Raw genomic sequence first — 25,299 nt, forward strand, 5'->3', positions numbered from 1 at the left:
CTGCTATTGAAAATTTTGACCTCCAAATAAAAAAGCAAACCCATATCATTGGAGAAAATTTCCCAGCACAACACACTTTAAGGATGGGACTGCTGCTTGCATTAATAAAGCACTTGCATCTGACATTCTTTTCATCTCCCCAAAACCAATTTCTATTTTTGTGTACAGTGAAAATTCAGTCACAGTGGGGCATGAACTTATTATGTGGAAACACACACAGATACTCTCACTCAGCACAACTCCCTCTGATGTAAGTTTTGACCAAGTGAGAAGGAAGAACAAAAAGTATTTGCTGTTAAATTTTTCAGTTTATATTTTGGATCCCACGATAAGATACTCCATCTTTCCAAGAGACATTGGGGCTACCGAGACTTTTGAACAAGGTACTTCAGCTGAAACAGAAGATTTGGAAGAGACTGCCCAGACTATTAAGTTCTCTCTACCCTCACAAATAATTACATCATGCAATCACTTTCTTAAACTGATCAAGCTCCTCCTAAAAATTAGCTGGGCTTTTTTCTCTGTACTAAAAGGCTGTTCTAGAACCTCGTTTGTGTGATGACTAAAACCCATGCTTTGATTTCTAGCCTCAACATACTCTTGGAAAGTTTGTATATAATTATTCCTCAGCTTAAGCACTTGCTTAGTGTCACTGTACTATTTCCCAGTACAAGTTTCATTTTCTCCTATAAATTACTTCATCTTTCCAGATCTGCCTGCTTACAGTAGTTTGATTACTCTGTACTTCACTTTTTAAAGATATTTCTAAAGAAGTAGCAACACTTCTTTAGTCCATATCACAAATTTGAGGTTTTTCAGGCTTAAGGAAAGAATATTGACGGGAGGTAACAGGTCCTACCTGTTTGAAAGCTACTGCAGGGACATGGGTAAGAAATTGTTCTCCCCTATCCACAGGGGAAGGGACAACACAGAATGGGTTTATGGAGGAAAGAGCCTTTAGGTCAGATCCCTGAAAAACCTTCCAGCTGAGCCACTGGACTTGATTGCTACGTCTCCTTTGCTATGGGTTTTTGTAGGAAGTTAGACAAGAGTCAGTCAGGGATTTACTGGGTGTAGCTGCCCACAGGCAGAGGGGCAGCCCAAGAGATGCTCTCCAGGTCATTCTCCACACTTCCTGCTGGAGTAAATCCAACTGTTCCAAGGGGGGTGCTTATTATATAGCCAGCTGGAACCAAAGTGGCCATGCAGACCTGGTAATTTTTTCATGACAATGAAGAGATAATGGAAATATCTCCAGGATCAATATCTTCTTTCTCAAGAAGCAGCACTGAATGTCTGTCTTTTAAGAATCTTCTTTTTAGAGGCAGTAGAAAAAAATGCCATGGACTTTACCGCATATTCCTTCTTTAGGAATTAAGCCATGAGAATTCCCTTATTGTCAAGGGCCCTGAATCCACAGCTCCTTATCATTTTCCTCTCCTTCAAAAAGCCTGCAACAGTGTTATGTACTGTCCATCCTGTTCTTAATTAGAAAAAGTTACTTAAAGGCTAATAAGCACACCTGACTCCCAAATATTGATTGGAGAAACATTATTCTATTTTTTAAAGCAATAAACTGAAGTTATTTTTAAGTAAAATAAGCATCTGAAAATTAACAGTGTTGTGTACATACTGTCATTACTTTTAGTAAGAAGTCAAACTGAATGAAATGGGAGATGCCTTGAACAACTTTATCTGGATTGTGATCCTTTTGTTCTCAGTTTAATACAAAAATATGGGGTCAGTTCCTCCTCTGTGGTTGAGTAATTGCAGAATGGACAAGGAGACTTTACCCAGAAGCAAAAGCAAGGCAAGTTTGATGAAGTCACCTACATCTACAATTACATCTTTGTAAACCACTTTTAACACTGAAAAGTAAAACAAAACCAATGTGGATTGCTATGCAGAATGCATCTTTGGAAGTTATGCCATTCAGCTGTAACTCCAAGAAATAGTATTTGGAAGCCAAAATCAAACAGTAAATCACAGAGCAAACCCAGGCACAAATCATTTGGATATAAAAGTTATCTCACAAGTTAATAAATGCACATACATCATGTAAAGACAGGGATTAAACTAGAAATCCCTCAGCAGAAAGGGTTTGGCTTTCCAGCACTCTTGAAGTTTTAATGCAGAACAGATAAAGAAGAAGTTTTTATAAGGGAAAGAAACAACCTGGAAGTGTTTCCCTGAGAAAGGCATTGTGGCCTAGCAGCTGCCATGTCCTATCAACCTCCAGGTGCCTGCTTTAAAAGTCAGTTCTTTGGGTGCTGAACATGTCCAGCATTGCTCCATCATGCACTGAGGACAAGCAACACCAGGACACTTAACTCTCTCTGCACAAGCCTGTACCCCATGGAAGAAATTGCTTCCCAAATAAGGAATCAGCAAACAACAACGAGGATGACAAAACACAACCTATCATTGCCTTCTTTCCATCACTACTAAGTAAACTGAAAATCATATTCCCATTGACAGCAAAATTTTGACAGCTGCAGTTGAGACTGATGAGATGAATTAAATTCAAAGATATTCTTTGGTGTGCTTGGCTTCAAAGGCACCACTTCATTTTAAGCACCAGGGATTGCCAATTACTCCTGCTTGAAGCACTCTGTCCTCCTGCCTTCCACAGCACTGGAGGGAGAATTCACCTTGCACAGAGTTCTCACTATATATTTTAAAAGTTAGTAGTCCCTACTGGCCAACATCTTTCTGCTCACTGTCTCAGGAAATTGTGCATACTGTAAAAGCATCATGGCTTCTGACAGAACCACTCAGCATTGCTTCTTATCTCTCTCCCTGTGACAGTTTGGCTCATGCTATTCCCCTGACCTGATTGCTTCCTCTTTGTAGCAGCTAATTATCCCCAAAAGCAAATGACATTTTACACCTCATATGCTTCCACCAGCCAAGGAAATATGAGCTGCAAAGGAAAATAACACGAACACCAAATGTCACATGGGACAGAGAGCCCACTGAAATGACAGGATCAGTCAGTATCACAGCCTGGTCTGTGGGATCTGCTTCCATCCATCAGCCCTGGCAGCAGAGATCAGGTTGTCCTCTTTTCTTTGTAGCAACAAACAGTTTACCATTTGCCCCAACTGATCAAGTTCCACCGTGAACACTACCTATGCTTTTGGAACAATTTATACTTATTTTAAAATACTCTTGCTGCACGCATACTCTGTGATTACCCCAGTATTCACTGCAAAATGGGAGAAAGGCTGTTACACTGAAGAGAAGAGCAGGTGGGGAACCAGCTCTCCCTGTAGTTCAAGTGCAACTGTTGAGAGTAATGTACAAATGGCTATTTTTCACCTGGAACATGTTAAGTCTAAGTTCTTCCCAACTTCATTCCAATAGTTATGGATTCATTTCCTGTCATTTGCTGTGCTCTTTTGCAATTTCTGACAGAGGAATGATGTATTTGAAATGGAATGCCTCATGTATTCTGTAGATTACCATTGTGAGCAGCACTGCTTTGACCTTTCCAGCAGGCTGTAATTTCATTTGCTGCCAGGGCTATTTAGGTTGTTCTCTTCTGTCTCAGGTTCTCTAAACTGCAGGTAACAGACAAGAATGGCCAACCAGCCAAACAACAACAACAAAAAATCTAAAATTAAGTTTCAAAGTATAATAAAAATGATTACGCCTCACAACAGGAACTCTGTGTTGAAATGAAGTTTCACCCCAGCATTGCAGTTGATTCTGAACACTGTAACTGGTACCAGGTGAATCCATTCATCCAGCCAAACCTGTAAGGACAATGGGATGCAAAGCACAGCTAACCTATTTCAGCTACAACTAAATCCATTTCAGCTAAATGGCTAAAACGCTGTCATCCTCCACTTTGCAATACCAAAATGTCTCTAGGAAGAGTCACAACTTTGCCTCTTCCTGGGTTTAGGATCTTTCCCTCTTTCAAATGACTCACAATGGAATCTGTCCATAGTACTGACTGAATTTCTTTTACAGAGCAGTAAAGTTTATATTAAGACAGCAGAGACACCTTGATATAAAGAAAAAGAAACCAAACAACAAAAAGAAAAACCAACACAAAACCATAAATACTAAATGTATGTATTTTTTATGAACCTGAAGATACATGAGTATAGACACATTATTTGTGATCTAGTCTTTAGATTGCTGATATTTTTAAACAGATTTCTTATTAAAAAAAACATCTTTGATATTTCTGGAGTATTATCTTTGCCCTTCCTTTCCATTGAATAAATTATTTTGCCTTTTCACCTTTAAGCACATTAACAACTCTATCATTCTATCTCCATTCTCTCTAAAGTGTATAATATTAACACAGTTGTATAAGACAAGCACACAATTTCTTGCATTGTTAAATGCATGGATGTTTATTCATTCTACTCACCACAGCAGTTGCTCATTTATTATTTTAGAAAAAGACCATTCTTTCTGTGTAAGATAAAGGCCAAAAAGGTAGCATAAAACATCATGGCTCTCTAGACAGCAGCTACTTGATTCAGTACATCTGCATTTAGAGATATTAAATTGAACACAGGCAGTTCAATGCCTTCAGTTCCTATTTTACCTTTAAACCAAGGCTCAATACCTCACTTTCTATGGCGTAAGGAAAGATATAAGCTGAGAATAACTGGGAAAATAGATTTATTAAAGAATGTTCACTCTTTCTGTGGAACATAACTCAAATAGTCATTACACCTTGTCTTCACTTCTTGCACCATTTACATCTGGTATGATTTTACAGCTCCTCTCTTTACTGTGCATCCACTGTCAGCACCTCTGCAGTACAGGACAAATACACAAGTGTTTTGCAGACAACGCAAAAGATGGCAAGGAGGGGTCTTGAGCCAGACAGGAAGTGCCTCTAGATGGGAGTTAGAAGGAGCAATGAGCAGAGCAAGAGAAAGGAGGAGGGGAACACTCTCAAAACTGACCAAGCCAGGATACCTATTTGTTAGCAGATGACAGAGAATCTGAAAGGAATTGAAGCGTTGAAAACCTCTTTTATTCATTCCTAAGTGTATCACAGTATTCTCTACATTTACCAAAGTACTCCCTTTAGCCACAGTTCTCTCATAATCACCACTTCACACAGAGGTAAAGAGGAAAATGGGAAGTAACTATACTAATTTTCAGCACCGAAAAAAGTGCCCAATCTTCTGACAAGCAAGTAGGTTGCAACAACTGTCCTGACACATGTACAGTTATTTCTTGGTAACTTTCTGTTTGCTTATTCAATATAATTATTTATTTCTGATAGAGGTTCATTGGGAGTTCCTGGAACAAGTTGCAAATTTGTGCCAGACTGCCCTACAGAAAAAGAGCTCTTGGAGTCATCCAATTCATGTGCTTAATGAGGCTGTGGTAAATACGGGGAGAGGAAAGGAGCCAGAATTTTTGCAGTTGGCAAACTGCTTTTTATGTTTGTGCTTTTGTGGAGTTTCAGCTTGTTGGACTTTTTTCAACATTTGCTGAAACTTTCCAGAACATGCCAAAGCTTATAGCATTTTTTCAAAGTACAGCTTTGGGTTTGGTCCCTGCATAACTTTTACTTTTCTCTGCTAATGCAGGCTGTCCCATAGGCAGATCATACGGTTTCCTAGAGCACAGATGGGAAGAATAATCATTTCTATTGAGAAGAATCTGTCTTGGGTTTTTTATTTTAGAAAATTGGAAAAAAAATATTTTATGTAATCTTACTGGTATCACATAGTAAGATCATTGAAAAAGTCTATTAATTTTAATTAATAATTCAGGGCAATACTTATCACCTTATCATCTGGTTTTTTTTCCAGATGAGAAAATACACCTCAGTCATGCACCTCCTGGAACAGCCCTCAGAGCACTCCTGAACATAAAGTGGCAATGGATGAACTGTCTTCATGACCACTGCTGTGATGGAAAGTGCAGGAAACCCAGTCCAGGATGTAGCATCTGTCAGTTATCTGAGGCATAAACTGACTAAACCCAGCTCCATCTCTCTGTCTCTAGCCTCTTACACTAGTTGGCTAAAACACTAATGTGAACTCTTCCTGGTTTTATCCTGTTAACAGGTCAATGTCTCTGTATCTGAACTTGTTTTCGCCACCTAATGCAGAGCTGAAATCCTGATTCCATTAGGAGCCACCAAAATGTTCACCCCAAACTGTAAAGGCGATGGAATACCAGTGAGATAACCACATAATGAAAAGGTTTTACTTCTAGATGGAGTCCAGAGGGGAATAGTATGATCTTCCATAATTAGAATTTCTGCGACCCAAACATTTTTTGTGACTCTCCTGAGACTGATCTATCTTCTCAAGAGCAGTCTAAATGCTATACTAGGACTTACATAAAATGTATTTAAATTGCAATAAGTGCTACCTCATATTTTTCACTGGCTGTGTTCTGTGCTGCTTAAGCATCTCTGCTGCCACTTGCACTGTTCACACCAAGTAACTTCAGGTTCTGTCATTTCCCTCCCAGTCATCAGATACTGCTTTGAAGGGTGAGCCATAATGATGACAGCACCTCCAGGAGTGCTCTGCAAGCGCTTCTGGTCCTCACACCGAGACATTGGTCTGACTGTTCAATCTAACTCCTAAAGACCTCCTCAAAGCAAGGTTAAAAACCTGAATACTAATTTGTTCACAGACACTAAGAGCCTTAGATGTAAATTACCTCAACTGAAGTAGCAAAAGTTCACCAGTTCTGGAAATTGGGTTCAGCTTCTTATTAGCCAGTGTGTAACAGATTAATGCATTAAGGTGACAGAGCCAGGTTTTGCGGCTCTAAGTAAAACTGGTAGCAAGTAACAAATCAAGCTGCCTTCCTAGGATACAGTGTTAATTACCCTGTGCTGGCCATCAAGTACCCAAACTCTACTTAATGATGTGACTGTAGGCAACACGGCAGATGTATCTGGATACAGATGTAACTGGAGTATAAAACTGGCGAGAAGTAGTGTGCTCTGCACATCGATTTGCTGAACTGGCAAACCAGATTAGAGGGGCGGGGGGGGGAACAACAAAAAACCTCCTTTATGGGTTACCAAGAAGTCTTGAAAAACCTCTGTCTTTTAATAGATGTAAGGGAAACTTTGGGCTACACATCTCTCCCAAGAGCTACATCTATCTTGACAAAACCCTACACAGTTTTGCTTTAAAGCCATATGGACTAACAAAAAATTATGGCCTATTTCTGTGTAAAAGTGTGTAAAGAAAGAAAATAATGAACTTTCATTTGCCACACCAGCTTGAGCTTCCATGTTATCTAATAAAACAAAAGTTCAAGTTGCAAAGAGCAAGATCTCAAAACTGCTTCTCTTATTTTTTCTAAAGAAATCTTGAGTGGAAAAGGAATGATCAGTCAGTAAATAGACTGTGATGTGCCAAGCTATGTGGAAAATAAACACAGAAGTAACATTAGATATTTTTGAAATGTGTCAGTTCAGAGAAGGAGTGGCACGATTTGCACTGCCATTGGTAAAATGCGATGTTGGTGAACACGGCCTGCTCCCAAAGACAACTAAGAACCATCAGAACAAAACAGCCAGGTTTTGAGATGGTTATAATACTTCAAAACATCCCAAGAGACTCTGCTATACCAGAAGTCATACACTTCACAGGATGTTGACTCCTCTTGAGGATTCATATTGGTGTTCCTATTGCTACTTCTGTAAATATTTACCCATGTTACCTATGGGGATAGAGCTGCCAAAAATCTATGCAACATTGTGACATTATAAACACAGTAAATTTAAAAATGAGAAACAAGCCCTTTTCTACCTTTCTAAAAATCAGCAAGTTACATCAGAGTCTGAGTGCCCTGAACCACTGTCCCTGGCGGAGGAAACTACAGCAACCTCTTGTCAGTGCAATCCAAACACAGGTGACACTACAGAGGAAGGGGCAACAACTTTGGTTTGCTGTAATTATCAGTTCCCTGTTTTCAAGGTGATAGGGGTAAAAGTTGGACAAAACTTCTGCTTTCCCCTCAAATACTGCTCTACCTCTGAAGAGGTGGATGGACTCCAGGTCTGAAGTAGGGCAATATCTCTCTGTAGTTGCTCTTGTGTATTTTATTTTTTACCAGAAGATAATGACAGGCAGCGCACATAGCACTGTTTTAAGGTAATGAAGATACAGCTCAGGAGTGTATCTGGGTAGAAGTCAGTAATGCTGCAACAGCTGCTGCATAATGTAGTACAGGCTTACTGGGGCTCTGCCAATGAAACCGTTGGATTTGCTCCTGCCTGTGGGACTGGATTTACTTCCCACAAAACACTACAAAATGGCTACAGACGCAGAGGGAATCATAGCCTTAGAGCAGAGAGAAAGTGGTGGTCGAGAGGGAGGAGAGAATGACATGTTCTTGCAATGTTTGAAGTTATTGATGGGTTCTGATTGCACAGCCAAAGGAATTTTTCCCCTTCTACTTAAGTGTTGTGGCCTGATGCTGGCTGGATGTCAGGAACCCACAAAAGCTTCTTTCTCACCCTCCTCTGAAACTAGACAGAGGAGACAAAATATAATGAAGGGTTCATGGGTTGAGATAAGGACTGGGAGAAAACACTCATCAATTATCATCAAGGGCAAAACCAGGCCCGACTTAGAGATATAAAGTGAATTTATTACCAGCAAAGTCAGAGCAGGATAACGAGAATTAGAATAAGCCCTTAAAAACACCCTTACCCCCCCATCCCTCCCACCGACAGTGGGGAAAGACAGGGAATGGGGGTTATGGTCAGTTCATCACCCGTGATTTCTCTTGCTGCTCAAGGAGAGGAGCCGCTGGCCTGCTGCACCGTGCTTCCCACAGAAGCCCCCTCCGTGGACCCTGCACTCCCAAAATCAGGCCATGCAAAACCAATACAATAAACAAAAAAACCCCACCAAGCTAAATCTAAGAGTCCAAATAAGTGAGAAAACAATTAAGAGCTGTCATTTCACAACAGATGCAAGGCATGCACTGTGTAAGGCAGCACGCTACTGAAGAGACAGAAACATAAGTTAAAAAAAAAAAGCCTTTGTTGTAGGAAACTCATAATATGTTACTTTAAAAAGAAAAATGAGTGTAGTGTCCACTGCACAACTTATTGCACTTGCCAGAGGAAGTCCCTGTGGACACGTACATCAAAAAGCACACACTTTTAATAAATATACATTTGCAGATCAATACAAATTAATTGTTTTCTGCATTATGAAATACTAACTTTACAGGCGCAGTTAATGAACTTTCAAACCCTGCACTTCTTTTCTTGCTGTGTGCAAGACCAGTTTAAAATGAGCCTCAAAACTTTAACTTAGTCCCCTTTCCTAGGCAGGATTATTAGCCAGCAGGGTTATCAAGTTTCTTGCAAACTTGTACATCACCTTGTCTTTACACCTTATATTCAAATGCTGGTGTAATACTGTTACAAACACAATTGTTCTTGTTTTGGTTTTAAAATGGGGCTGGAAAACAAAGTCTTTCTTATTTTGTAGGATCGAAAGTGAAAGCTATTCAAGTTTCAACACACAGATTTCTCTGTGCACATTATGATCTCAAAGACCATAATTATTTAATTGCTTTTCTCCTCTTGAGCACAGTGAGAAAAAAATGTTCGCTAAACATCAGCCAGAATTAACAGTAGAAAGCACTACAATGCCCACTTCTATTAAGAAGCCAACAGTGACCACCTAAATCTCAAATCTATGTTCCACATGAAAATTAGAAAAACAACCAAGTCGTGCTGTTTTATCTCTGCTGTTGCCAGTAATTCTACTCATCCTTCAGGAGTTTGCTACTGGGTTTACCTGAGCCACCTCTCTAGCAAAAGAAATTTATCTCTAGGCAGTCTCAACAGCAGAACAGAGCTGAGGCTGAACTGCTGAACAGCAGGACATAGAAAATACGGATATAAGCACGGCTAATAAGGTCTCCCAAACTCCTTGAGTGATATCCATAAGACAAAAACTGTTAGTTCATGTCTCTCCACAGGGTTAGGCTGTGACTGATCCTTGAAAAACCATGTAGAAAATAAATTTGCAAAAAGCTTAAATACAGGTCTCACACAGTGCAGAGTTTGCATTCAGACTATATCCCCCCGAGAGGATCCCAGTCTTCCGTTGGATCAGGCACAGGTTGAAGGAGTGACTGCTCCCTCCTGTGGACTGTGCACCATCCCTCCTTTCACACGAATATCATTGTGCATGCTCACTAGCATGGTACAGAACAGAATCCGCTGACTATCACACAAAGAACGCAGTCTGGTAAAACAGGAGAGCTCTGAATACACAGCGACACTATCAGGAGTGGTTGCTGCACTGCTTTAAGTTTTCTTAGCTCTTTTAGACAGCTCTTTCCTTGTCTCAGGCTTTGAGAAACACCGTCTCCCAAAGCAGGCACTGGATCTGACACTGAGCTTGGCTCTGTTCTGAACACACACCACATCTCTACAGGGAGGGGATTCACCTCCCTGGGTCGGAGATGCGCCTGAACCCTCCCTTTTTGCTCCCTCTGGGGAAGTTGCAGTGTCACAGTCACTGCAGCACTTGACATTAGCAAACTACTTCTAATATCCTTTCCAGGCTGTCTCTTTCTCCACAGAACCCATTCATCTCAAATATTTGTGTTCCAAGACAGCCAGATGGTTAGAGAGAGGCTCCTTGAAACCTCTGCTTCTCAGTGGTAGATTAGTACATTCTTCCTCGAAAAACTGGTCTGTGACTTTCCTGCACAGTGACTGTGATCTTTATTGACAGATAATGAGCATTTGACTACTTTCACACTGCTGAATCAATAAACGCACACAGAATTTCAAGTAAGCTGAAATAAACTCATTTGGTTGTCTCTATAAAAGTTGCATTAAAACATTCATAACCTTGTTATATATCAGCTTTACATCTGTCATCTCTCTTATCTTCCCTTTCTTCAATCATTTCTTCTGCTCTTTTCCCAGTTCATCTTTCTTTTGTATTCTTTATTTTTATGCTATTCCCTTTTATTCCACTTGCCTTTTGATCTTGTTGCCAGAGGGCAAGAACTGATAGTGGTGGCACAGAGGAAGCATTCAAGTGTTGGAATACAGAGGGGAGTGAAGAAATCTCTCACATACACAATGATAGATTTATATTCTGGAACACCAGAATGAACAAAATTACAAAAAATTTATTTTAAATTACAAAGAAATAAAAGTTTCCAGACTTGACTCATTTGGCACAAATGAAAATACCCTGCCTTCCAAGCAAGGAATGTAACTTTAGCAGTGCTGTTTTTGCAGGTCTGACAATGAAGTTGTTAGATAATAAAGGAGGATTATTATATTCTTTACAGAACTGCAATGTGTAAATAAATATTATTTCAAAAGGATAATAGAACAAATGTTAGTTGGTGATAAAACATCAATGAAAATAATGTAAGCTTCCATAGGGACTGTCTTCCATTCATACCATGTTGTGGACATATGGTTATCCTATCAAGTTCTGATACTGCATAAGTTCGTGGGTCTGGCTGGATACACATGGAACTTAATAAGCAACTACTGTGAATAACATTTCTATTAATAGAACCACGATTCAGATGTTATCTACTAAGCCAGAAAATGCAGTTTCTTCATATTGACATTTGGAAAGTGGTAAAATGTTATGAAAAGTTATTCTTGTTCTATAGTGACCTGATGCAGCACCAAGCAAGCACAATGGCATCAATTAAGGTCTGCTGGACCAACCAGACTTCTTTAGTTCTTGGTTGTAGGACTTGAGATGTGGTAGAGACTGAAGGGATCCTTTTGTGTTCAATAGCACAGCTTTTTGTCTTCTTAATTTACAGACTAGCCAGCACCTTTTAAACTTCTTTTACTCTCATAAAAGCACAGAGGGAATGAACGTCATCTCCTATTTATTGCAAATATCTATTTTGCTATTAGGAGGAATAAATAGTAATACACTTCATAAATTCAAATCAATCTACATCTATATGTGTTCTGACAGAAGTAATAGACACAGAAGTAATGTTATCTCAGCAATCATTTCTGGAACACAGTTCCAGCACTGAATATTAACCCAAGCACAGATTATAGGTCTACATGGCACAGAGCAGAAAAAAATGGAATATAGCCCCAGTGGGATACCTTGCTGATTTAGTCATTTTGCTTTCATTACCCAGCCCATTTCTTTTTACAAAGTACGAAATTGGGCTGCTTTATTTTGTGCAGCACTAAATAGAGAACTGGATCAGAACTTTCCAACATTCAAGTTGTGTATCTGATTATTTTGTATTTTGGTCCATCCTTTTTAAGAGAAGACAGAAGAATTTTTTTTTCTAAATAACTTGTGTACATGCTATACTGGTTAGCATCACACTGTTTTAAACTGAGAATTATACTGAATGCTGATGTGCTTCAAAAAGTTGAGGATCCAATGTCTTTATGTCACCAAATGAGTTTGACATTAACTGAACTTTAGTCCTAAGCAGAACCAGAAGTTACTTAATAGAGCTGTAACCTTGCTAAGCACATATACAATTCTTATTTTATGTCAAGAGGAACTTCATTTCCCTTAATAATTGGTAGATAGTTATCAGTTTCTAAGTACTTACTGAATATTATTTTTATACATTTTCACTGAAATCCCATATGCTCATTTTCTCCCTTCAGCTGTGGCTTCCAAGATCCATTGTGAACTATTTATGTTGTTGAAATATCCTGAAAATTCACATTTTACATCGTGGGGCAACCCCCACTATTAGGTGTATTTAGAAATTAAGTCTCAAAGCCATATTTAAGGGCCTTAGCCATGTGCTCTTAACAAAGAAGCAAATATTTTTTGTCATGGTTTCTGTTCCAAACTTGGTGTTGCTTATTTGCATGGCAGAGTTGCTGAAATCAAATTAAGAACTACAGAAATGCTGAAGACATTTTTATGAATACAAAATTACTTCATTAATAATGTCTGCTATGTTAAAAGCAGCAGGTCTAAAGAACTGTGACTAGGTTGTGTATGCACGTTTTTCCATGGCAATATTTGAGCTGTCATTTGTTTAAAGGAACTGATGTGATTTTTACTTTTTGGTTCCTGGGGAGTTGTAGATGGCTATAAGATGATTTTTTTCTCATGCTGTTTTTTGAATAATTAGGAAGAAAATTCCCTCATTTCAGTGTATTCTCTTTCAACTTTGTACTTGTGCTCAAGTGAAATTCCTTTCTTTCAGAAAGTGCAACCTTGGTATCACACAGATCCAATCAGATTTGAGAGTAATACACTTGAGTATTCCTGCTCATTTTCAATAGGACAAATCAAATTCACAAGATCAAATAAATCAATATTAAAAGACCACTTCGCCTCACAGAATCTGCTAAAAACTTAGCTTTTGATTTGACTGCAGCACCTTTGGCCTAAAACTGAATTGCTTGCATTTTCAGACTTCTAACTTCAGACCTCTTTTCCCCCAACCAAAACCCACATGGCACATACCCAAAGCCTAACTTTATTCTTCAAGTACTCTTTGAGTACTTCTCAGTTCTCACCTTCTTTAGGCAACTTACTCACTCACTAGGATTACAAGGAAAAGTGCATTTTGAAACTAGGTAAAAGACACTGCATAGAAAAAGAACCATTGGGCACTAGGTTGCTGTATAAACTGTCAGAAGCACAAGTTCACCAATTTTGCACACTCCACCCAAAGTGGCTTCGTGGTATATAATGGAAAAATGGCATCTGTGTAGAACAAGGAGCACCTCCAGCATCATTCCCAGCTGACCCTGACCTTAGCTCATCACCTGTATTAATTCCATGAGCACTTCCTATGGGAAGTCCCCATTCCATTTGCTCGTTTGGCTGCCTTCAACAGCCAAGTAACACTCAATAAGGCCATAAAGTAAATATTGTTTATATTATGTTTCTAACATTCAGAAATATTAATATGTTTCTTTGTTTATTTTTCTTTGTGTTTTGTTGATCACACACCAGGCTACAATTACCCATTAACAGGAATTATGACGACCTCTGGATCATATTTTCCAAATACAGAGCAAAAGAAAAGTGTAGTTAGACAATTCCTAACTACCACTGACCATCACTTTTCCTTGCAGACCTGTTCAGGACCTCTTGTTAGTAAAGGAGAATGACTTTATAGTAGCATAATAGGCACCACAGTGGGTGATCTGTACTAACAATTATGTGTTTGATTTAGCATGACTAAGGGCAGCTAGGGACAAGATTGATGCTGAAGTTAAATTACCCTTAAAACATAATCCCTGGTGAAGCCTGTGCAGAACAGGGCTGCACAGGGAGCTTGTGCACACAGGGTACTACAGGGGTGCCTACACAATCCACATGTGACAACAAGAGAGCTCAAGAGCTGCCCTGCTGCACAAGAGCTGCAGTGACAGGACAGTATGGCCCCAAATCAGAACAGGATCCATTAACAAATCTTCACCACACACTACAGCTCATTTCAAACCCTTGTGAGCATGCAGGAAGTTTCACTCCTCTGGAAAATAGAAAGCATGTGCAATCTCTCCATTAAGGGCTTCTGGATAGCAAGTGATCATCATACTCTCTGGTTCTTTACTTCAATCTTCTTAATTTGTAAACTTAATTTACTTTAGAGTATTTTAGAGTGTAATGTCTCACTAGAATGATGTGTGATATTAAACCATATGCGGTATATAAATTGAATGGGTTATTGCCAATGACATTATAAAGGGTACATGGAGCATTTCATGGAATACTCTAATTTACAGTGTAATGGCTCTGTTGCAGCCTTGCAAACAGTGCTAATGAAGGGACACAGGGCACCACGACTGACAATGTCAGTCACTCAACTGCTTCAGTCACGTTAGTGGCATTATATCATCTCTACAACTCTCCCTACATCTGTCCTGCAGTTAGTGCTGCTCAGAACAGTCATTTTAATGCCTCCTTTACTATTTGCTTGCAGAAACCAATTGTGATAAAGGTAAATTACCTAAGTTGTTTTGCAAAATGCCGGGAATTTTTATTTGTCCTCTTCTTTTGTAGGTTCTTCAAACCAAACTGTCTTGCTTGTCTTCTATACAATTATTTACAGAGGAAAAAATTTCAGCCTGAACAAAGTAACACAATGCAATGATCCGAGTGTTACTTTTTGAACTCACAGCAGTGTATTCATAAAGGACTCAAATGAGTTGTGGTTTTTTTTAATTACATGAAATAGCAAATTAAATTAAGAAGATTGAAAAAACATTCAGCAGAGTCAGATGAAAATGCTCATTAACTTACTTATGAGGAAAACTGAGATACTCCTCGCCTTTCCTACCCCAAAAGACACATAAATGAATACTATTATATAATACTTAAGAATAAACCTCATCCCTTCAAAATTAGAATGTCACCTTTCAATAGAGAAATATGTCCCTACTATAACAGCAATTAGTACATAGATGATGTGGAATGTTGCACATATTATCAGTCAGAGTGGCAGTCAATATAAGTATAAAAGTTTTATGCAATATTTAACAAATTCTACAAGCATGATTTCTTTAAAAAATAATTGGAACATATAAAAAAACAGAACAATAACACCTGTTTACTGTAGGTAAACACCCTTCATTCTAATTTTCCATTTACTTTCATTTCATATAATAGGCCTATTTTGTTTGCCAGGCAAATTCTTTGTCACTTTTTCCTTTGATTTTGATTGACATGTGCACAGTTAGAGTTACAGATACGTTAATTAATTTAGCAATTGAACAGTATGACTGAACAGTGTTCATTAAATGGAAGAATAAAATTCAATCACAATTAAACATGTTTAAACAAGTCAACTTTGTTTCAAGAGCATGGACTTATTCTAATAAATTGATTTGGATGTATAAGTGTACCATTATTCAAATAGTTTTAAAAGTAACACAGCTCAAAGGAAAATGCCATTTTCTACACCAACAGAGCATGTAATAGTTTGCCATTACAAGCAAAGTTTAACTCACACAGAAGTTGACTCTAGTTCCTTGCAAGCTTTGTTCTAGAAGGAACGGGTCACACTTCATTCAGCATGATGCAGCATATTGACTGTTGCTACCCATTTTTGACCTTTCTTTTAGAGGCATAAAAGTCACCTTTTCTTTCCATGGTATGGTCCTTACTTTTAGTGGCCTGCATTGACTGTAAATACTGAACTGCATTCATCTGAACACTTAAAACATCCACTCTAAAAGTCTAAAATGCACTTTGACAAGCAGTTCACAACACACACCAACATCAAAACTCTCTTTAGAATTCACTTAATACATTTTCATTTTGCTATTACAGGAGGGGGAAATGCATTGAATCATGACTTATTTTATATCCCTGACACAGTAGGGATATAAAAATCCCATATTATTTAAATGACTATTGCTGATTATAAGCATATTTGAAGTGAACTCTGTATAGATACTCTGGTGCCACTGTCCCATCAACAAATGCTTATGTCAGCCTCCCTGGAAGCTGAGCGCACACACATCTCCTCATATAAACCTGTAGAAAACTGTTACTCCTGGGCTTCAAAGAGCAGCTAGAAGCTTTAAAGAACAACTGCACTTCAGATTAATATTTAAATGAACTCTCTCTTCTAGCAGCAATACACCATGTCCCCTTTTTAATCAGAACACTACTTGGAAATACGTTCTTTGCAGTTCATTCTACCTCTGAAAATGCTGGGAATGGGATAACAGTACAGAGTGTGGTATGTAGCACTTTCTTCATAGGAATAAATAGTATAACTTAAAGTTCATTTCTGTAGACCTTTATATTTGGATCAACACTTTCAGAGTTATTCTAAAATGTAACCAGTCACAGCTCCTATAAAAACTCATTTTAACGGCTTTCCTTACCTATCATTTGAAAGCTGTTTCTTCTTCTGTGCTCACACAGAAATTGTGGACATCCTACAGAGCCTTAATCTTTTGAGAAGCTATTCCACCCATTTGGGTTTCTTCAGATGAATAAGCAGGAAAAGGTATTCCAGAAGAGCAATATTATTTACAACTATTTTAAGATACACCAGTGATGCCTGTCCCTTGCAATGGGTATCTGACTCGAGGTGTCTAAAAGTTAATACCTACTCAGAGATCTTCATCTTGGCTACCTCTGCAGTCAGTAGGTATTCACTTCTGGAGGCTGACCAATCTATAAGACATGTAACTAAAAATATTGGTATAACTCAAGCATCCCCCACCAAATGCAGAAAACGACCATAATTATCAAAAAATTAGGACTCTAATATAAACCAGGTGAAGCAAATCTCACTGCTAACAGCAGCTGGGAAAGACCTCCATTACTATCACTTGCAATAAAGCTTGTTTTCTGCATGTAATTGTCAAATAAATTGCATTTGATTTAAATCTTTATGAAACTTGCACAGAATTAAAGTAAAGCTTGCTGAAACTCCTTAAACTTGCATGCATGTTTTCATAATTAGCACGGGCTACAAGCACAGCGCAGTTCCCCAGCTCAATGAATGCAGCAGTAATTCACACAACACTAACTCCGTTCCCCTCAGCTACTCCACCCACACCTGAGGCTGCACACCTGGAGCTGGGCAGAGCTCAGGTGCCTTCTGCCAGCTAATCAGGAAAGGGTCTTTATGTCCTGGCTGCTAAGACATTTCGAATCTCAACCCTGTCTCTAAATGTTCTCCTTACTTATTAGCAGTCTGCCATGTTTCTATAGCCCTGGCCAATATTTCTCATTCTCTTATGGCTGTTACACTTCCAGAGCGGCTTTTGCGGCTGCTCCCTTGGAAGCTGAGCTCACACCCTGTGTTAGTGACTCAAAAAGCTGCTACCAGAGCCTCAAGCACCAAAAGCACCAACTATTTTAAGAAAAAAAAAAAAAAAAAAAAAAAAAAAAAAAAAATCTGTGATCTGGGTGAGGCTGATAAAGCACTTTTTAGTCAAAAGTATCACAGTTTGAACAATTCAAGAAACAAGAATAAAATGCAGCAGGATGGTGTTAATAAGACATTACAAACAACAAACCTTACCAAAAAAAGGAGACATATCCTTAAGACAAATATAAAGTATAAAACTGAATCAGTAACAGAAGGTTCTAGAAAACAAGTTAAAAGAGGATATTTCCCTTTCAGGCACCTTGCTTTTATTTCTCACATTTTTCCAGCTAATGGAGTGAGAAACCACTGTTATTTCTCATATATTATGGCAACAATGAAACCTGAAAATGAACACAAACACTGCAACCAATTAATGGATATCTGTGCAATTACCAGTGCTACCTTACCACACAAGAAACAACTATTTTCCTTTCTCAGTTTTCCCTTGGTCACCAAAGCTGCTATCAGCTTTCTTGCACTCATTGTGCCCACCATTTTCCTGAAGAAATACACGTTCTAAACCCTTTTAATCTAAACAAAGCACCTGCATCATAATATTCCCCAAAGCAGATATTTTGTTATATTTTGTGGAATTGTTGCCTACCTTCCTTGTTTCTCAGCAGCTCCCTGCAAGAACACCTCACGTGTGACCTTCCCGTGTGTGTGAAGCTCCTGCTCCCATCAGTCCCAGGTCTCCCGGGTGCCCCAGGTGCATCCCATTATGAGGTGTTCCTGCCCCAGCTGGGGTGCCACAGGTGCATCCTGTTACTTGATGTTCCTGCCCCAGCTGGGGAAGAACAACCTCTTCCCAGGCAGCTCAGCTCAAGCACAACAAAGAAATTTTGCAGAACTGTCTCACAGCAGTTTGAAGCTAAATATTTGGACAGTTAAACAACATACTTTGTTTCACTTCTCTCAAGAAAACCCAAAAAAACAGCCAATCTAAAAGCAATTGAGAAAATTACAAAGTTAGGCAGCCAGAAAAGTTTATAACACTTTTGGAACTGATATGGGACTTTTTACACCTAAGGATAAGTGAAAGATGCAAAACAAAGATGATGAGTATTCATTCAGAGTTTGCAGTAAAGCCCTACATTTTTGCTAACCAGGGAGAGAAAAAAAGCAAAATTGAAGTACTTCACCTATCCTGCTTCTGGCTTCTGAAGAAGACAGCTGAAGGGTAAGGTTGCTAATTAACACTAATGTATAAGGAAAAACAGCAGGGTACATCATAGTATTTGCTGGAGGCAGGAGTGTGGCTTTAATTGCTGAAAGCTGAGCATCAGTAATTGTGTTGTATGCTCATGCCAAATCCTGAAGCTAAAGTTTTTGCCGTGCTATCTTGGAGAGACATAATGCATCAGTCTTACTGCAAATGCTTTACAATGTAAACAGGCCCAGATGCACCAAAGCTGATAGAGCTCTGCAAAACTGCCACGAGCAGAGAATCCTTTTTGCTACAAGTTTGTTGGTTTTTTTTAATAAGTAGCATCTGCAAACTACTGAGAGGCAAAGGTGCACAATACAGTATGCTCAAATGCAAATAATTATTTGAATGTTGGGATATGGTTCTTCACTTTTCCTTCTATTCTCATCATAGCTAATTTCTTTCTGTTTTTCTCTCCAGAAAGGAAACCTGGTTAGAAACTGGGCTTTTTAATCTTTCCCAGTAATTCTATCTTTTAACTGTCCTGATTGTTTTCATCCCTGGTTTTATTGCTGTGGTTTTCTGACTGTAGCAAACAAACTAAAGAATGCCTCAGTTATTTGAATTTTATACTGGTACTATCAAACACATAAAGGCACGCTGGGAAACATTCCTGAAGCTTCTTTTTTTAAAGGTCTAAAACTTTTGTCATCTTGAAGAATTCATTAGCTGCCCAGAAATATACAAACCAATTATCTGCAGGGCTAGACATTGTGACTCAAATAGGATCTGTGCCAGGAACAAAGGGAAGCAGGTCAGCAATATGAAGGTTGTCTGATTGCAGTCAAATTTAAAAAGAGAGAGAGAGACGTTTATATGCTTAAACACTTTTCCCAAAGGTACTTGACTTCTATGTACATATTAGCAAAGTCTTTAAAGACATTTAAATATTCACTAGAAAAACTACAGAAGTCATGCTTAACTGAAAGAAGAAAGGCTGAAATAAGAAATAAAAAGTCAATATGAAAGGGTTTTAATACACAGAATCTTCTTTTGAATATGGACTTTAGAAGACAATATATGATTTTAAATTCTGGTGTGAATCATATGTGTGACCCAGGCAAGAGTGCCTGGTTATGGACAAGGGGAGTATGGACTTTGGAAAAAAACCCTTATGTAATTGTCATATCAGATCCTGGTTAGACACAGAATATCTGACCCTTGAAAACAAAGGCAATGGGAAAATGAAGGAAGAGTCATGATCCAGTTGTTCAGAATAGCGTCTGTCTGGGATCTTCTGTGTGCTGTTAGTTGCTAAGTCTTAGTCAACATGTTAAATTTCAGCCAGTTCAAAAAGTTTTTCTCAGCCAACTACAAGACAAGACGGGTGTTTGAGGTAGATCAGCCCTCAGCTAGATTGCTCCAGCTCTGTAAGAAAAAGAATAACAAACCTGAGCTAGGAAACACTGAAAATCTAAGGACAGGGAAGACCATCATACTGGAATTTTGAGAACGAAATGCTAGCTGGGGTAAAAACTAAACCCTATGTTCTGATGTGAACTTCACATTCACATTTATCTCAAGGATGCAAAATGATGTTACAGAACTTAGTATTAACATCAATTTATTTCCAAAGAAGCATAAGGCACCTAAAACTCTGTGTAATTCAATGCAAGGAGGAAGAGGGCATTTAATTCCTTTAACATCTTCTGAAAAATCTTGTCTACACAGTGACAGTGCAGTTTACAGATTGGGAATTGTGTCAGGGCTGAGCAACACAGACTAGTTCAAGAAGGACAACCAATCTCTCTCTAAAGGTTGGAGGCTGCTTTAAATCAAAACAAGAGGCACTGGTTCTGCCTGTTGTATTTCAAAGAGTGCATGACTCAAAAGTAATATAAAAGTTGTCAGTGATCCATTATTTCTAAGAGCAAATAAGCAGTTGTAAGCAACAGATTACTTTTTCAATTTGACTTTAACAATGTTTTTCTGACCCAAGAAGACATCTAGGTTAAAAAAAAAAAAACTTAAAGAAAACTTATCCGAAACATGAGTATTGCAGTCTTAAAGCTTCACAAATTTTGCTTTACGAGTATTATGGCTGGGTAAGTAACCATCACCCCATCCTCACTGTTCAAGGTATAACTGAAGGAGGAAAGCTGAGGAATCATTTTCTTAGTTATTTCGTACAGTTCATTTATAGGCCTCTTTTTCACAAGAGTTCTCACAACAAATGACAATTACTTGGAGCAGTTGTGTAGTTAGGTACTGTAAGTGGTTGTATGAAAACCATCCATTTACTTAGTAACTGGAGAAAGCAGAAAGATTGATACAAAAGAAATAGAAACCACCAAAATGGAAATTGATTGATTATTTGTCCCTTGGGTAACTGAACTCTAAAGTTTTTAATTTGGAAGAATCACCCAAAAGAGCATACATTAAATTTGATTCTTGATCAACAATCCACTTTTAGTATAACATCTGTCCAATTCTAGAATCCCCCTGCCACTGAGCACTTGTAAATATGTCCAGCAATGTGAAGGCCTTGCATGAATAAATGATTTGATTTTCAGTTGTGTTCCTCAACACACAATGAAAGGAAACAAACCTTTCAAAAGTATATGATACTTAATCTGAAAAATATTATCTCTGGTTATCACAATCAACTGAAATACATCCATGATAAGCAAACATAGGTCAGAAATCCAATCTAGGCACCCACCCCTATATAATTAAATCACAGAATCACAGAATCACCTGGTTGGAAGAGACCTTCAAGATCACCGAGTCCAGCCCATGCCCTAACACCACCTCAACTAAACCATGGCACTGAGTGCCATATCCAATCTTTTTTTAAACATATCCAGGGATGGTGACTCCACCACCTCCCCAGGCAGATGGTGCCCATTCCATTTTGAGAATCTAAATATGCAGCCCTTTTCCAGAAAGAAATTGAAGCACATGGATAGTTCCTACTGGCTTGAAGGAAAACGGAACTCAGGAGAATTCGCATACTTAAATACTGTTAATTACCTTGAGGAAATAAGTGAAAAAGTCTGTGGATGCTGCTGGAAACCAGTCTATTCCTTTTGCTGTCTGAGGATAGACATAAAACTTTGACAACAGGCTTTCATACTAAGAAACATTGTTGCAATAATCATGGTACTGCACAAGGGATTTATTTTACAGTTGAGTAACTCCTTCAGAATATGTCAACTGCATGTCAATCATTACAATTTTGACTGCACTCTAACACTTCTCAGGGTTTCTGATACCACTGATCACAAACAGTTCTGAAAACTCATCACTGACTGGCATAGAATAAAGTAACTCTATTCTGGTAGGAATAAGACATTTGTCATCTTTCCTTCATCTAAAGAAAAATAAAGTAAACCTCTCATCATCATTTTTTACTGCATCTGTCACTAAAAATTCCACTCCCATTTATTAATCTTTTCTAATCAAATTGAAAACAGGGTCTTCGATCATTCAGGGAGAAAATGCACAGAGAAATTTCCAGACATGCAGGACTCCTGCATCTAATGCAACAGTGAAATTCTGCTACAGTACAGAGAGAAAAACATTACACTATATTGATAGTAATAATGTCTGGTTTGGCTAGAAGTAAAAATTATATAGATGACTATTTGTGTAGCTTGAAGAAAAACCAAGAGGAAATGGGGAATCCAGACCAAAAAAAAAAGGCAACAAATTCTGTGAGCTGTATCAGCATACAAGATGTTCTGGCACAAATGAACATAAAATCTGGATTCTTTCAGAGCCAATTTTTGAGTGACTTAAAACAAACATTTTTTAATTATTCTTTTTCCCCACTGCAAAAATCCTAACAGGTACAAATGAGGGACAAAGAAAATGGCAATTCATAAATGATGAGGTCTACAATGCTGACACCAAACATTTAAAAACTACTTAGTGCAGCAATCAATAATGGCACAGCTGCTGCAGGACCCATTGAGGAAAGGCTACAGAACTCACCAAGTTTCAGTAAGTGCCTGATTACTTCTTATGTATTTGGACATCCTTGTTCATCTGAATTTAATAACACATGATAGCATAAAGTCCTTTATAAAATCATTGTAATTAGTTCACATTTTAAAATGTGTCCCCCAAGCCTCCAGAAGGTTTTTCTGTTTCAGAGACAGAGGAAACTTAAAGCAGTAGTTTTATTAACTATTTGCCTGTGTGGCAAATCAGTCTGCACTTAGAGGTGTCAAACTGCAGACAAGAGCAGAAGGCATTTTGGTCCTGTTAGCAGCTGCCAACTTTGGAGTTTATAATTGGTTACCATCTGGGATACATTTTTTTAAAAGCTACAGGTCAGTAATTTTACTTTGTGCATTTTAAAGAGATGACTGAGCATGCAAGAGAGGTGTAGACAGAAGGGGGCAAACAGAAAACAGAACAAATATATATACAAAGAAACTAATCAAAACAGAATGATACAGACTGTGAAAGATAAAATAAAAGCATGGTGAATAACTGATCAAAACATTGGTCACTTGAGATTTGAACTATGGGGATTCATGTGAATAATCTTCAAGGGGGAAAAGTGAGCATATCATAAAATATTGCCACATCTGGCAAAGAAAATTGAATCTACACTGTGTAAATCTGAACAAGAATAAATTGAAAATGAAAAGAAATATCCTAAACCAAAGAAATACAAAACAACTGGAACAGAAAAAGAAATTGCAGAAAGAAACAGTGCAAGTGGAGGAAGTAATAATGATAAATGGCAAGGTAAAAGACAGAAAACTCCCTGAGGAAATGGCTCAAGGGAGCAAGCTGTTCAGTTGTAAGAAAAGACAAAGGTAATCCTGCAGAAGTTTAAAAGAAAGCTAAGAAGGTGAAGGTGAATAAGTTATTCTGTAGAGCATTTTCCATACCTCTTCTCCATTGTTAATTTAGTCAGAGACAGAAAAAAGTGAATTGCATTACATCACATCGTGTTTGGAATGTGATATGATTAGACAGTGTGAAAGCGCAAGATGAAGCCATTAAAAACACATAAATCAAGGAAAAATACATATTGCTTTTGACAATCAGAGCCTGTGGAGCCAAACTCTGGGCACATAATGATGGGGCAACCTTTTGTGATCTTCAGCCATCTGACCCATCCCTTGCTGGGACAAGGTGTACCCTTCTCCTAGGCAAGATGTAAACTGCATTTCCAACAAAAGGCATCTGGTTGATAGCATAGGCTATTACATACAAACAGCTGTGATCACACTCTGAGGAGCTGGTGAAGATCAAAGCAAGATAAGCCTGTTGCAAGAAACTGAGCTTATTTGGCAAAGAGCTCCCCACACTTGGGTACAATGCCAGCTGAAGTTACAGTCTTCAAATACAGATAACCAAAAGGCATGCTGATTTTTTTAAAATTAGTTTTTTTAAAAGGTTACTTTCAAAGATCAGAATCTTTTTTCTTCAATCCTTTCTTGAAATTTAGACTATAGTGTCAGCAGAAAATCATGTTAAGAATTGGGTAGCAGAAGTAGCAAATTTTTCATTCTCTGACATCCTGAAGTAACACATAACCTGTTTCATTGCTGTCATTTGGCATCCAGCCCTTTCATTTCCTAATGTAATCATTCACAATAGTTTTGTTCTCTTTCAAATGTTTAACTGACATTTTTATCATCTTGACACATTCAACAGTCTTTAAGCTCACTCTTAAGTGAAGAAACTTTAAGAGAAAAGTCATTTTCTAACTAGCAGAACTAAGTCTTGTCTTGAATATACACCAAACACTAAATGGAGAATATGAGCTAAGGTGTAGTGTCCAGAACCTCATGACTGGGGAAAACGGAACAAACTACTACTATTACTTAGCTAATTTAGACTTTTCTGCTTTCAAAATAAAAACACTTAAAAATATGAGGTAGAGCTTGTATTGTTTGGTAACTGTGAAAAGAGATGTCTAACCTTTTTGAAGCTGATTTGTAGGTCAGTTTCCACAAATCACTCCAAAGCTTAACATCCAAAAAAAGAAAATAAAAAATCTTTGTTTGATTTACAGTGGCTTAATAATTTTACCAAGTGATCCTTAGCTCTAGAATAATTAGAAATGTTGAATACTTATCCTCTGTTTAACTGCTTCAGACCTTGATATTTTACAGAACTCTATCAGATCATGATACAAATGCTTATGTTTGAGCTTCATAATCCTTACTCCATCAGATAAGCCAATGCCATGATCATCAACACCAAACATTTCACAAAGAGAAGCACCTTGTCTAATCTACACAAGCCCTGCCGATGTGCAATTACATTACAATAACTTGTCTATGTCTCTTATCATTTACTAAAATACAAAATTG

Source organism: Corvus moneduloides, chromosome 10, assembly GCF_009650955.1.
Source record: "Corvus moneduloides isolate bCorMon1 chromosome 10, bCorMon1.pri, whole genome shotgun sequence".
NCBI classification, from domain to species: Eukaryota; Metazoa; Chordata; class Aves; order Passeriformes; family Corvidae; genus Corvus; species Corvus moneduloides.